Source organism: Dama dama, chromosome 32, assembly GCF_033118175.1.
Source record: "Dama dama isolate Ldn47 chromosome 32, ASM3311817v1, whole genome shotgun sequence".
Classification (NCBI taxonomy): Eukaryota; Metazoa; Chordata; class Mammalia; order Artiodactyla; family Cervidae; genus Dama; species Dama dama.
In genome coordinates this window covers 39,505,946-39,517,387 of record NC_083712.1, presented here as the reverse complement: position 1 = coordinate 39,517,387, position 11,442 = coordinate 39,505,946, and the positions used below count along the sequence as shown (strand labels likewise).

Sequence of the window (11,442 nt, the reverse complement as noted above, 5' to 3'; positions counted from 1 at the left end):
GGATCTTAGTTCCCCAGCCAGAGATTGAATCCACGCCCCTTGCGTTGAAAGCACGGAGTCTTAACCACTGGACTGCCAGAGAAGTCCATGTTTTTTTTGGTTTTGGTTTTTGGGGACATTCTAGTTTTTGTGCTCCATGATTCAATTATTTTCTTCAATCTTATAGAAGTGTAGTTGATTTACAGTGTTGTGTTAATTTCTACCGTAGAGCAAAGGGATTCAGTGATATATATATATATATATATATACACACACACACACACACACACACACACACACATTCTTTTTTATATTCTTTTCCATTATGGTTTATCACAGGGTATTGAATATAGTTCCCTGTGCTATACAGGAGGACCTTGTTGCTCACCCATTCTATATACAAGAGTTTGCATCTGTTAATCCCCAACCCCCTGTTCTAGGATTCAACTCTGGAGTCAAACGACTTCTGCATCCATAAGGTCCCTTGGCTGGGCTCTTCCACTGTCTTGGTGTCCCCATCACACCTGCCACCATTTCGTCTCCTACAGCGTTTCACCTGGTGACAAATCTGCTGGCTTCAGCACGGGAATGTCACTGTGATGGCCAGCTGCCGGGCCCAAAGATAAGAGAACTGGAGAGTCTGGGAGGGTGAAAGGCCTTCTCAGCAACATGTATCCCCCAGTGACTGAATGATGCTTCCGTGAAGCATGTCAACACGTGTGGAGTTTTCCATTTCCGCATATAGAGAGCTTGAAGGTCACCACTCTGTCCTAACAACAAGGAAAAAGATAAACAGACTGAAAAGTCAGTAACTCTTCTGGGATTCATAAGAGGCGGGGAGGACAAAGTGCAAACCACTGCAGCCAGGACTGAAGAGACGTACCAGTGAAGGCAGGAAGTCGCCACTTAGCGGAGCAGAGATACAGAATCAGAACCACAGCCGAAATCATGCTGGGGTGAACAGTCACTGACAAATTGCTGGGGGCTCAGTAAGGACAACTCTGAAGGTTTAAAACTCCAAGGGGACCCAGCATTGTGAGATTTACCTCCAGGAGCTCAACCAGATTCCCACAGAGAAAAATCCCCTGGGGCTTCCAACAAAGGTAAGGGGCAGGAAACCATTTGAAACATTCCAGAGCATTCCATTCTTCTTTTTCAATTTTTACTTTACATTGGAGTATCATTGATTAACAATATTGTGTTAGTTTCAGGTGTATAGCAAAGTGATTCAGTTATACATACACATATATCTATTCTTTTTCAAATTTTTTTCCATTTAGGCTATTACAGAATGTGGAGCAGAGTTCCCTGTGCTATCCAGTAGGTCCTTGTTGGTTATCTATTTTAAATATAGTAGTGTGCATATTTCAATGTTTCAGTGATAGTGAAGTCATGTATGGGTGTGAGAGTTGGACCATAAAGAAAGCTGAGCGCCGAAGAATTGATGCTTTTGAACTGTGGTGTTGGAGAAGACTCTTGAGAGTCCCTTGGACTGCAAGGAGATCCAACCAGTCCATCCTAAAGGAAATCAGTCCTGAATATTCATTGGAAGGACTGATGCTAAAGCTGAAATTCCAATACTTTGTCCACCACCTGATGCGAAGAGTTGACTCTTTGAAAAGACCCTGATGCTGGGAAAGATTGAAGGCAGGAGGAGAAGGGGACAACAGAGGATGAAATGGTTGGATGGCATCACCGACTCAATGGACATGAGTTTGAGTAACCTCTGGGAGTTGGTGATGGACAGGGAGGCCTGGCGTGCTGCAGTTCATCGGGTCCCAAAGAGCCAGACACAACTGAGCAACTGAACTGAACTGATACGTCAATCCCATACTTCTCCCCTGCCCCCATTTCCTGCTTGCCTTTGAATTCTGTGAGTCTTCAGCGAAAACTAGTTAACCAGAGTCTACCCTGCTATGATCAGAGCCTAACTGACCTGGGAAGGGAAATACTCAACTCCAGCCCACCTGAACCATCCTCTCCTAAAGAGGCTGGAGTGAACACGGCCCTGATGATACCTTGATTTCAGCCCAGGGATGCTGAGGTTGGACTTCTGGCCTCCAGAACCTTGAGATATTAAATGCCTGTTTTTGTTTTGTATTGTAATTTTATTTATTTATTTTACTTTTGGCTGTGCTGGGCGTTCATGGCTGCACAGGCTTTTTCTCTAGTTGTAGTGAGTGGGGGGGCTGCTCTCTAGTTGCAATGCACGAGCCTCTATTGCAGTGGCTTCTCTTGTTGCCAACCACGGGCTCTAGAGCACAGGCTCAGTAGCTGCGGGGCGCGAGTTGAGTTGCTCTGTGGCATATGGGATCTTCCTGGACCAGGGATCGAACCTGTGTCTTCTGCATTGGCAGGCGCATTCTTATCCCCTGAACCAGAAGGGAAGCCCATGCCTGTTGTTTTAAGCCTCCAAGTTCATGGTCATTTCTCATAGCTGCCTCAGGAAACAAACCCACCCTCTTGCTGAATTTCATCTTCCTTTCGTATAGACTTTTCTTTCTCTAGTACACAAAGCCTCTTTTATCTGCCAGGACGTGGCAGGGTAACACTCTCCAATTGCAGAGCTTAATAAAGGGACTGTTTACAAAGGCCTTGAGCAGTCAGGAGACAGGAGAGAGTGCTATTCTGCAGGTGGGTGCAGTCAGGGAGACACCGCCGCCCTGGGCCTGTGGGGGTCGGAGGGACAGAGCTGTGGGGAGAGAGCCATCGACAGGAGTGTCAGGGACACGGCCACCCCGGGCGACACAGCAGGAAAGGGAGTGAGGGGAATAAACACCTTCGTGTCCTCTCTCTTCCCTCTGACCTCCCGCCTGAGGCCTCGGTTGGCTGAACCTAAACCAGGAGCCAGATGCAAAGGAGCCATTCAGGTCAGCCTCCTGGATGCAGGGGAGAGCGGAGATGCAGAGGTGGAGGGGACTTGGGGGCCCATGGAAACATCCAGACCAACTGCATCCAGACCGTCTGTCCAGCAGGCTGGTTTTGTGGGTCCAAGCTCTCCTCCGAAGGAAACTGTCTCCTCTTCTGTAAAATGACTTTTTTTCTGTTTTTTTTTTTTTTTTTTAAAGCCATGCTGCAGGGCTTGTGGGATCTTCGTTCCCCAACCAGAGATGAACCCACACACCCTGCCTCGGAAGCTCGGAGTCCTAACCGCTGGACCACCACGGAAGTCCCCAAAATGAAGGGTTTGGACCAGGAAGCCTCTGAGAGCCCTTTCGGGGATCTGAGGCTCACGGTTCTGGAAGCAGACTGATCGCCCTCCCAGGCTAAGGCAGATCCGAACGTGCCTGAAGTCCCATAACTGTTTCTTTCCTCGCATCTCTTCTCCGGGACGCCCCTCAGATCTGGGCGGGCATCACAGTGCACGCGGCCCAGAGCATCTCCCGGGAAAGGGGCCGGCCGAGCTCCCTCAGGGATGCTGGAAAAGGAAGGCCGAGGTCGGAAGAACAAGAAGGGGCTCTGGACAACCAACGGGGAGAGGCCAGCCCCTCAGCCATCGGGGAGTCAGCACTCAGGGGGCCCCGGCCCTCAGGCTGGCTGGCCAGGCACAGAGGAGGCTGCCAGCCCCGCGCAGCTGGTAATCATTAGCCAGAAAGCCAAACTGCGGGAAGTTCCAAGGGTCCTGACCGAGGAGCAGACACCAAACCTTCCCTGCCGCCCTGGGGCGTTCTGTTCTGTACTCGGGCTGCTTTTGCAACCACCCCTGTCTGCTCCTGTTTCACGGAAACTCCTTTTGAAGATAGAGGGTGAAGCCAGGAGACCCTCCAGGGCTGAAAGTGCAGAAAGTGTTACCTCCCCCCAACCCCCATTCCCGTATCTTGGGTGGGCTGGGAGGTACGACAGATTCCTCTTTTGTCCCTAAACCCTGCGTCTCCTGCATTGCAGGTGGATTCTTTACCAACTGAGCTATCAGGGAAGCCAAGTAAAGGAGATTACCCTAAAAAAAAAAAAAAAAAACCTGCATCCGGAAGTTACCCCACCCCTGGTAGCCTGACACTGTCTGAGGGCTGGGATTGCAGCTGCGCTGGGTCTCTCCTGTCAGGCACCTTTGCATCCTCTGACCTCTGCTCTCCATGTGCCTAAGAGGGCTGTGAGTAACTGCTTCCTCCATCCTTTTCCAAAGACAGCCCTCCTCAGGCAGACAGAAAGGGCTAAAATCCAGGAGGATTCCATTTGCCATAAATGAATGTGAATCACAGTCAGTCAGTCGTGTTCGACTCTTGTGACCCTATGGACTGTGGCCCACCAGGCTCCTCTGTCCATGGGGATTCTCCAGGAAAGAATACTGGAGTGGTTGCCATTCCCTTCTCCAGGGGATCTTTCCAACCCAGGGATGGAACCCAGGTCGCCCGCATTGCAGGCAGATTCTTTATGGTCTGAGCCACCAGGCAAGCAGAGTTAACCCCTCACACCCACACCCAGACATCCCGAGTTAGAACTCACACCCAGCGCTTAGCAGCTGTGTGCTTCTGTGCACATTATTTCCTTCTCCAAGCCTCATTATCTTCATTTGTAAACTGGGGATAATTGTAGTACTGTTGACCCTTGAACACCACGGTGGGGGTTCAGAGGACCACCACCCTCCACAGAGTCAACCCTCCATATCCAACATTCTGGATCTGTGGATTCAACCAACCCCAGGTAGGGTAGTAACTGTATGTATTTACTGAAAAAATGGTGGCTCAGTTGGTAAAGAATCCACCTGCAGTGCAGGAGACCCCGGTTCGATTCCAGGGTCGGGAAGATCCCCTGGAGAAGGAAGAGGCTACCCACTCCAGTATTCTGGCCTGGAGAATCCCATGGACTACAGTCCATGGAGTTGCAAAGAGTCAGACATGATTGAGCAACTTTCACTTTCTTATAGGGACTCACGCAGCTCAAACCTGTTTTGCTTAAGGATCAACTGTACTCCCCTGATAGGGAGATGTAGGGATTAAACATGAGACGCTGTGTATGAAGCACTTAGCACAAAGCATGACTCGTAGTAAGTGCTCAATAGACGGCAGTCCCCCAGTTTATTTCCTGCCTACTTTAATTCCAGTAAGGGTAGGCAAACGGGTGCATGCTACTCTCAAAACCATTGCAAACTTAGTCTAGACTTAGGCGGCGCTCACAAATTTGTCCTCTGAGAAAGCCACAAAATTCTTTTGTAAGTCATGATCCCTTCCTGGGTTTGTTTTTTTTTCTTTTATCAGCTATATTTAGCTCTTAAATTTTATATCTCAGCTTGAAATCTTAAAGTCATCCTTCCAAAAGTACAAGTGGTTTAGCCAATGGCATTTACAAGCAAGTTGTTTTTTTGGTTCTTTTTTTTTTTTTCCCCAGAAATAACAATAGGTCAGAGGTGAGACTGATTTCCATAACTCCAAAGATAAATAAGGTAAACTTCATTTTATCAAAGAATCCAATTTGGCAAGTCCAATTCTGAAGACTAGTTATTCCAGTTTTATTAAACTTCCAAGAGAACATTTAAGCTTTTTCTCGAAGGTTGTAAGCTGTCTCTCAGGGACCCTGGGTCTGGGTAAACACCCCACCCCCACCCCCAGCTCACAGTTGAAATTGTTGGTGTTTTTTCAATCTCAAATACTAGCTACTTCTTTTTTCCAGCCTGCCACCCAAACACCTAAGCTTAATCCAAACTCTTCTACACATAATAACATTTTTTTTAAAGATTTTCTTGATGTGGACGATTTTTAACGTCTTTACTGAATCTGTTACAATATTGCTTCTGTTCATGTTTTGGTTTTTTGGCCATGAGGCATGAGGGGTCTTAGCTGCCTGACCAGGGATCAAACCCACATTGGAAGGCGAAGTCTTAACCACTGAGCCACCAGGGAAGTCTCCATACTAACATATTTATTGAGTCCTTACTATGTGCCAGACACAATTTTAAATGCTTTATGTGGACTAAGTCATTCTCTTATAACGTTGTTATAATATAAGTACTATTATTATCATCTCTCTACATGAAATATTATTTTGGAAATTTGCATAAGAGGATCTAGCTGATATGGGGCAGAGCAGGGATTTGAGGCCATCGAGTCTGGCTACAGAGCTGGCTCTTGCCCACTGAACCCTATCCCCTCTCCTAAGAGAGGTGACGTTTCCCAGGGACACAGTTTGCACAAGAATCCCAACTCTCCGTGTTCACAGCAGCACCCTTCCTCCACAGAATGTTCTGTCCTAGCCCCGTTTCTCCCAGCCTATTCTCAGGGGGCATCCCTTACCAGAAACACGAAAGAAACACCCAACTAACAACAATGTCCTTCTTACCTCTGTCAAAGGGGGCTGCAAAAATATTCGAGGCAGGGTGGCTCAGACTTGGGGCGGGGGGGGGGGGGGGGGGGGGGCTCCAAGTCCAACCTCAGCTTTAGCTGGCTGGGCGCCCTTAGTCAAGTCATACCACATCTTCACCCTTACGTGCTCACCAGCAGAGCAGGGGACCAGGCAGAAACCACCTTCCAGGGCTTCTGTGGGGATTGCGTGAGCATATCTGTGCTCAGCACAGCGCCGGGTTCAATAAGGAAGCTGTCATCATTAAGGGAGATCAATAACAGCTATTATGAGTATTGATCGTACAGTCCATCACTGTGAGTAGAACTGAGAAGGGCACATTCCGAGAAGACTCAGAGAGAGCCCAGGTTGTCATAGACGCTCTCTGGGGCCCTGTCCATTATCCACCCCTGACCCTGAGGACCAGCTGCCTGAGACGGAAGGGTCACCCCTGAGCCTGCCTGGCACACAACACCTGTGGGTTCCCCAGGGCGGGAAAGGGTCATTAAATAGAAGGTGATGCGGAGAAGCAAGTGAGAACCCAGACTGGACCAAGCTGGAAACCCCTCTGTAAATCAACCCCGTCCTGTAAGCAGTCATTTTCTCCCTAGACATGACATTACCTGTCCCAGGTTAGCAGTTCTGAATATTGATTTCAAAACGTGCTTTCCACTTGGCCCCTTAACACACAGTCAGGTGAAGACGGAGCTGCTTTGTCGGGAGAGGGAAGAGGAGGCTCCTGGAGCATCCACTTGTTGAACTCCTCCCCAAAGGGACTCGGTGTCCCTTCGAAAGGGCACCGAAAGTCTTTATACCACAGCTTGAGAAACATATTCCAAGAGAAACAAACGCATAGTCATCCCTTGGCTCCCCCAACCCCCCCGCCCCCAAGACTGGTTCCAAGATACTTGAGGGTACTAAAATCCACCCATGCTCAAGTTCTTTTCATAAAAGGGCATGCGTGCTCAGCCGCTTCAGTTGTGTCTGACTCTTTACAACCCTATGGATTGTAGCCTACCAGGCTCTTCTGTCCATGGGATTCCCCAGACAAGAATACTGGAGTGGGTTGCCATGCTCTCCCCCAGGGGATCTTCCCTACCCAGGGATCGAACCCTTATCTTTTATATCTCTGGCACTGGCAGGGAGGTTCTTTACCACTAGTGCCACCTAGGAAGCCCATAAAATGGAACAGTACTTGCATATAACCTACATACATCTCCCTTATACTTTAAGTATCTCTAAAACCTAATACAACAAGAATGTAAATACAATCTAAATGTAAATACAAGTTCAATGCAAATATGATCTAAATGCTATGCAAATAATCACCTGCAAATTCAAGTTTTACTTTGGGGAACTTTCTGGAATTTTTTTGGAGATGGCCTTCCGAGGTTGGTTGAACGCAGAACCTGTATACAATATGAACTTTGCTCTTTGTGAATTTAGACTCTAGTGAGCTGGTGGCTACAGGTTTGCACTCGCTGGTAAGTGAACTCCAGGGTTCCTTGTTTAAAGTTCAAGTCCTAACAAGGCACTGTTGCTACCTTCTACAGAACCTTGAGGCTTTTCAGTTGCAAAAGTTTCCTTCATGTTTATACTGCACATGGTAGATAGAGGCTGGGTGGAGCATGCCTGCATCGTTCACCTGCTTCAGTAAAATAATTTCTAAAATTAACTTATCTCTCACAACACTTCTGTCAGGTGGGGTTATTACTGTCTCATTTTGCAGATGAGGAAACTGAGGCTGAAGACATTTAACGTGTCTGAAGTCACCCAGCTAGACAATGTAGGAACCCAGAGTCAAATCCCACCTTGGTTTCAGAGGATGGCGGCCTGGACTCAATATAGATTCCCTCTCTGCACTTACTAGTTGTTATCTCCAGCCTCAGTTTCCTCATCTGTAAAATGGGGATGATAATGATAACTGCCACCTTCAGAATGGTGCCTGGCACATAGCCAGTGCTCAACAAGTGTTAGTACCTGTCTGGGGATCACCAAATAATAGGTTATGACTCATTTGTCCAATTCACTCTCTCATTTATTTGGTTGGTTAGAATACTGGAGTGGGTAGCCTATCCCTTCCCCAGCGGATCTTCCTGACCCAGGGTTTCCTGCATTGCAGGCAGATTCTTTACCAACTGAGCTATCAAGGAAGCCCAGAAAACAGTGCAAGGCAGTACGTCGATAAGGAACCAAATGCGTCCTGCAGAGAAATAAAGGCCATAGGAGTTCAGAGAAAGGACATTTGAAATGCTTCACTTACTATTGCTTCATAAAATTTTGAGCACTCTTTGTGCAGAAGCCCTGCTGAGCTCACTGCGTCAGGCCAATGTCAGCATGTGCTGCCAGGGCCAGCCTCTCGGCCACCAGCTGGGGCATGTCCTTAGCAAGCCACATGCTGCCTTCCCGGTAGACCAGTTAGCTCTACCACAGACAGACATCCAAGTCTCCAGGGACAACTGGGTTCTGTCCATTAACACATGGCACTGGGGCCGTGTGCCATACCCCCATGCTGAGAAACAGCTCAAGGTGTGTGTCCTCAAGACAGCAGGTGTGCGGGGGGACGGGGTGGGTGGGAGGGGGGCATCAGGGGCCAGGAGGACACACCACCCAGGTCCTGGGAAACAGCCGGACCCCAGTTCATCAAGTAAAAAATGCCTTTTCCTTGTGCATACACGTGGTCCTTTCTCTCTGAATCTATTCAGAGGCGAAGGTCTTTATGAACCTTCCCTGATGTTCCAGGACTCCCCTCCCCATGCCGCCTCTCTCCAAGAAAAGAAAGCAAAAGAGAAAAGAAATTAGGGAATCCCCAGAATTCTGCTCTAGCATTTGCCACACCAGGCAAACAACGGCGTGCTTCCAGAGACCCCAGAATTAAAGTTAAATTTGGAAAGAAAGAGGGAAAAGAAAGGCTGACCTCCCCTGGAGTCCACTCACCCACCGCATATCCCCATCAACCAGAAAACGCCCCCAGCCCGAGGCTTAAAGGTCAAGCCCTCGCTTTGCTCAATAAATGCCAAGTGAGCCCAGGACGCTCAGCCCCCCGTTCCTACCTCGTGGGCAGTGGTCCCCGGTCGCCTCTCTCCCCCAGGCATCACCTGCTACGCCGGATCCAGCATCTCTGCTCGGGAAGCCGAGCGCCTCTCGTGTGGGAGAGGTTCCGCGGAAGGAAGGGGAGGGCAGGCTGAGATCACCGACGTGGGGAGGGGCGGGTCTCCCGAAGCAAGCACTTGGTTCCAGGGGAAAGGATGTTTTGTAAGTTTTGGCTTGAGTGTCCAGAGGCAGAACAGGAAGTGTGCACTAGGGCTGGGAGCCCAGGGTGCATCTCCGCAGCCTCCCTTTAGAGGGAGCTTCCTGGGGTCGCTCAACTGCGGCCCAGTCTGGAATGCAAAGCTCCGTCTGAATCCTGGAGCTTTCCCCGCCTTACGCTTTCCTCCAGCACTTTTTTTTTTTCTACTTAATGGACCGTCAGCTTCGTTCCTGACAAGCTGGAAAAATTTCCCTCGGCTTAAACTTGGCTCAGGAACACTCTCCCCTTGTGAAAGAACTTCTCCTGTTACACAGTTCAGATTGAAAAAAAAAAAAAAAAAGAGAGAGAGCTATTTGTTTGGCCAACTTTTGTACTAGGGACATTTTTGATGAATTTCCTCCCCTCTCTGAACCTCTGGATTCCAAGAAATATACACACCCACATCCCTCCTGACTTGTTTTTCCCCTACCCCTCTAATGAAAAATAACAAAAATAATAATTGGTGAAAGATGGCAGAGAAAATGTCCTTAGTTTGTGGGCTCCTGGGGTCCTTCCTGGGTCAGCCTCCTCCCACCCTCAAACACACCTTTGCCCACTGGCCACGTGTGTTGTGTGTCAAAGGAGAGGGGTAGGGATTGGCTTCCAAGCCCTCTCCTAGTTCTAGGTCTTTCTATGATGGAAGCCCAGGAATTGGCTATCTTTCCTAAATGGAGTCCAGGTCCAATTACAAGCTCTACCTCCTCAGCGCAACCCCCCCCCCCCCCACCACAGATTGGGGTACTTCCTGCCAGCACTTGAGATGGAAGAGACCTGGGTTCGATCCCTGGGTGGGAAAGATCCCCTGGAGAAGGGGACGGCAACCCACTCCAGTATTCTTGCCTGGAGAATCCCCATGGGCAGAGGAGCCTGGTGGGCTACAGTTCATGGGGTCGCAAAGACTCAGACACGACTGGAGTGACTTAGCACACACACACACACGCACGAACCTTTATGTGCAACGTGGATGAACCTTGAATACATCATGCTAAAGTGAAAGAAGCCAAACACAAAAGACAACATGCTATAGGATTCCATTTATCCTGCAAGGTCAAGAATGGACAAATCCCTAGAGACAGGAAGTAGATTAATGGTTGCCAAGGACTGGGGTGGTGATGAAACTGGGAGCTGGGGGAAGATAACAGGTTACAGAAGTACAGGGTTTTGGGGGGGATGACAAAAATGTTCTCAAGCTGATTGTGGCAATTAGCCCACAACTGGGTAAATATACTAAAAGTCACTGAATTGTACACTCTAAATAGGTGACTTCGTGGCATGTAAATTATATCTAAATAAAGCTATTGCAAAAATAATACACATACCTGAAAAGATAACTATTTCTGTTTATTTTGTAACCTAACCCCAACTTCTTAAGTGCCATAGTTTGTGATTAGTTTCTTGTTTCCTTGACTAACTCATCAGAAGGTTTATCTTGAGAAATTCAAGACACTGTCTGAGAAAAGAAAAGAGGATGTAGGAAACTCAAGGAAAGAGTCATTCCTTTTATTATTATTATTATTTATTTTTGACTGCATCAGGCCTTAGTTGTGGCACACAGGATCTTCACTGCGGTGTGGGGGGCATCTGTCCAGTTGTATGTGGTGCATGGGCTCAGTAGCCCACGACATGTTGGATCTTAGTTCCCCAACCTGGGACTGAACCATATCCTCTGCGTTGGAAGACAGATTCTTAACTACTGGACCACCACGGAGTTCCCAAGAATCATTTTCTTAGAGGAACACATTATTCTGTGTATTGCTATTCTTTAATAATCGTCCTTCTTTGGGGACACAAATATCCCCAAACTCTCTCTATCCTGCCCTCTACCAAACTGCATGTTAAGAAGGACTTTGAAAGTAAAACTCCCTGAGATTTAGGAGCCTGACAGCTGACTGTATGTGCAT

The 11,442-nt window shown here is 48.2% G+C and overlaps 1 long non-coding RNA gene across 1 annotated transcript; it reads right to left on the bottom strand.

The window, feature by feature from the left end:
• Positions 1–280: 280 nt before the first annotated feature.
• Positions 281–9,407, bottom strand: LOC133050441 (uncharacterized). Its single transcript, XR_009691615.1, has 2 exons — positions 9,306–9,407; positions 281–749 (listed from the first exon to the last, which is right to left on the bottom strand). It is a non-coding gene; the product is annotated as an uncharacterized LOC133050441 (long non-coding RNA).
• Positions 9,408–11,442: the final 2,035 nt, after the last annotated feature.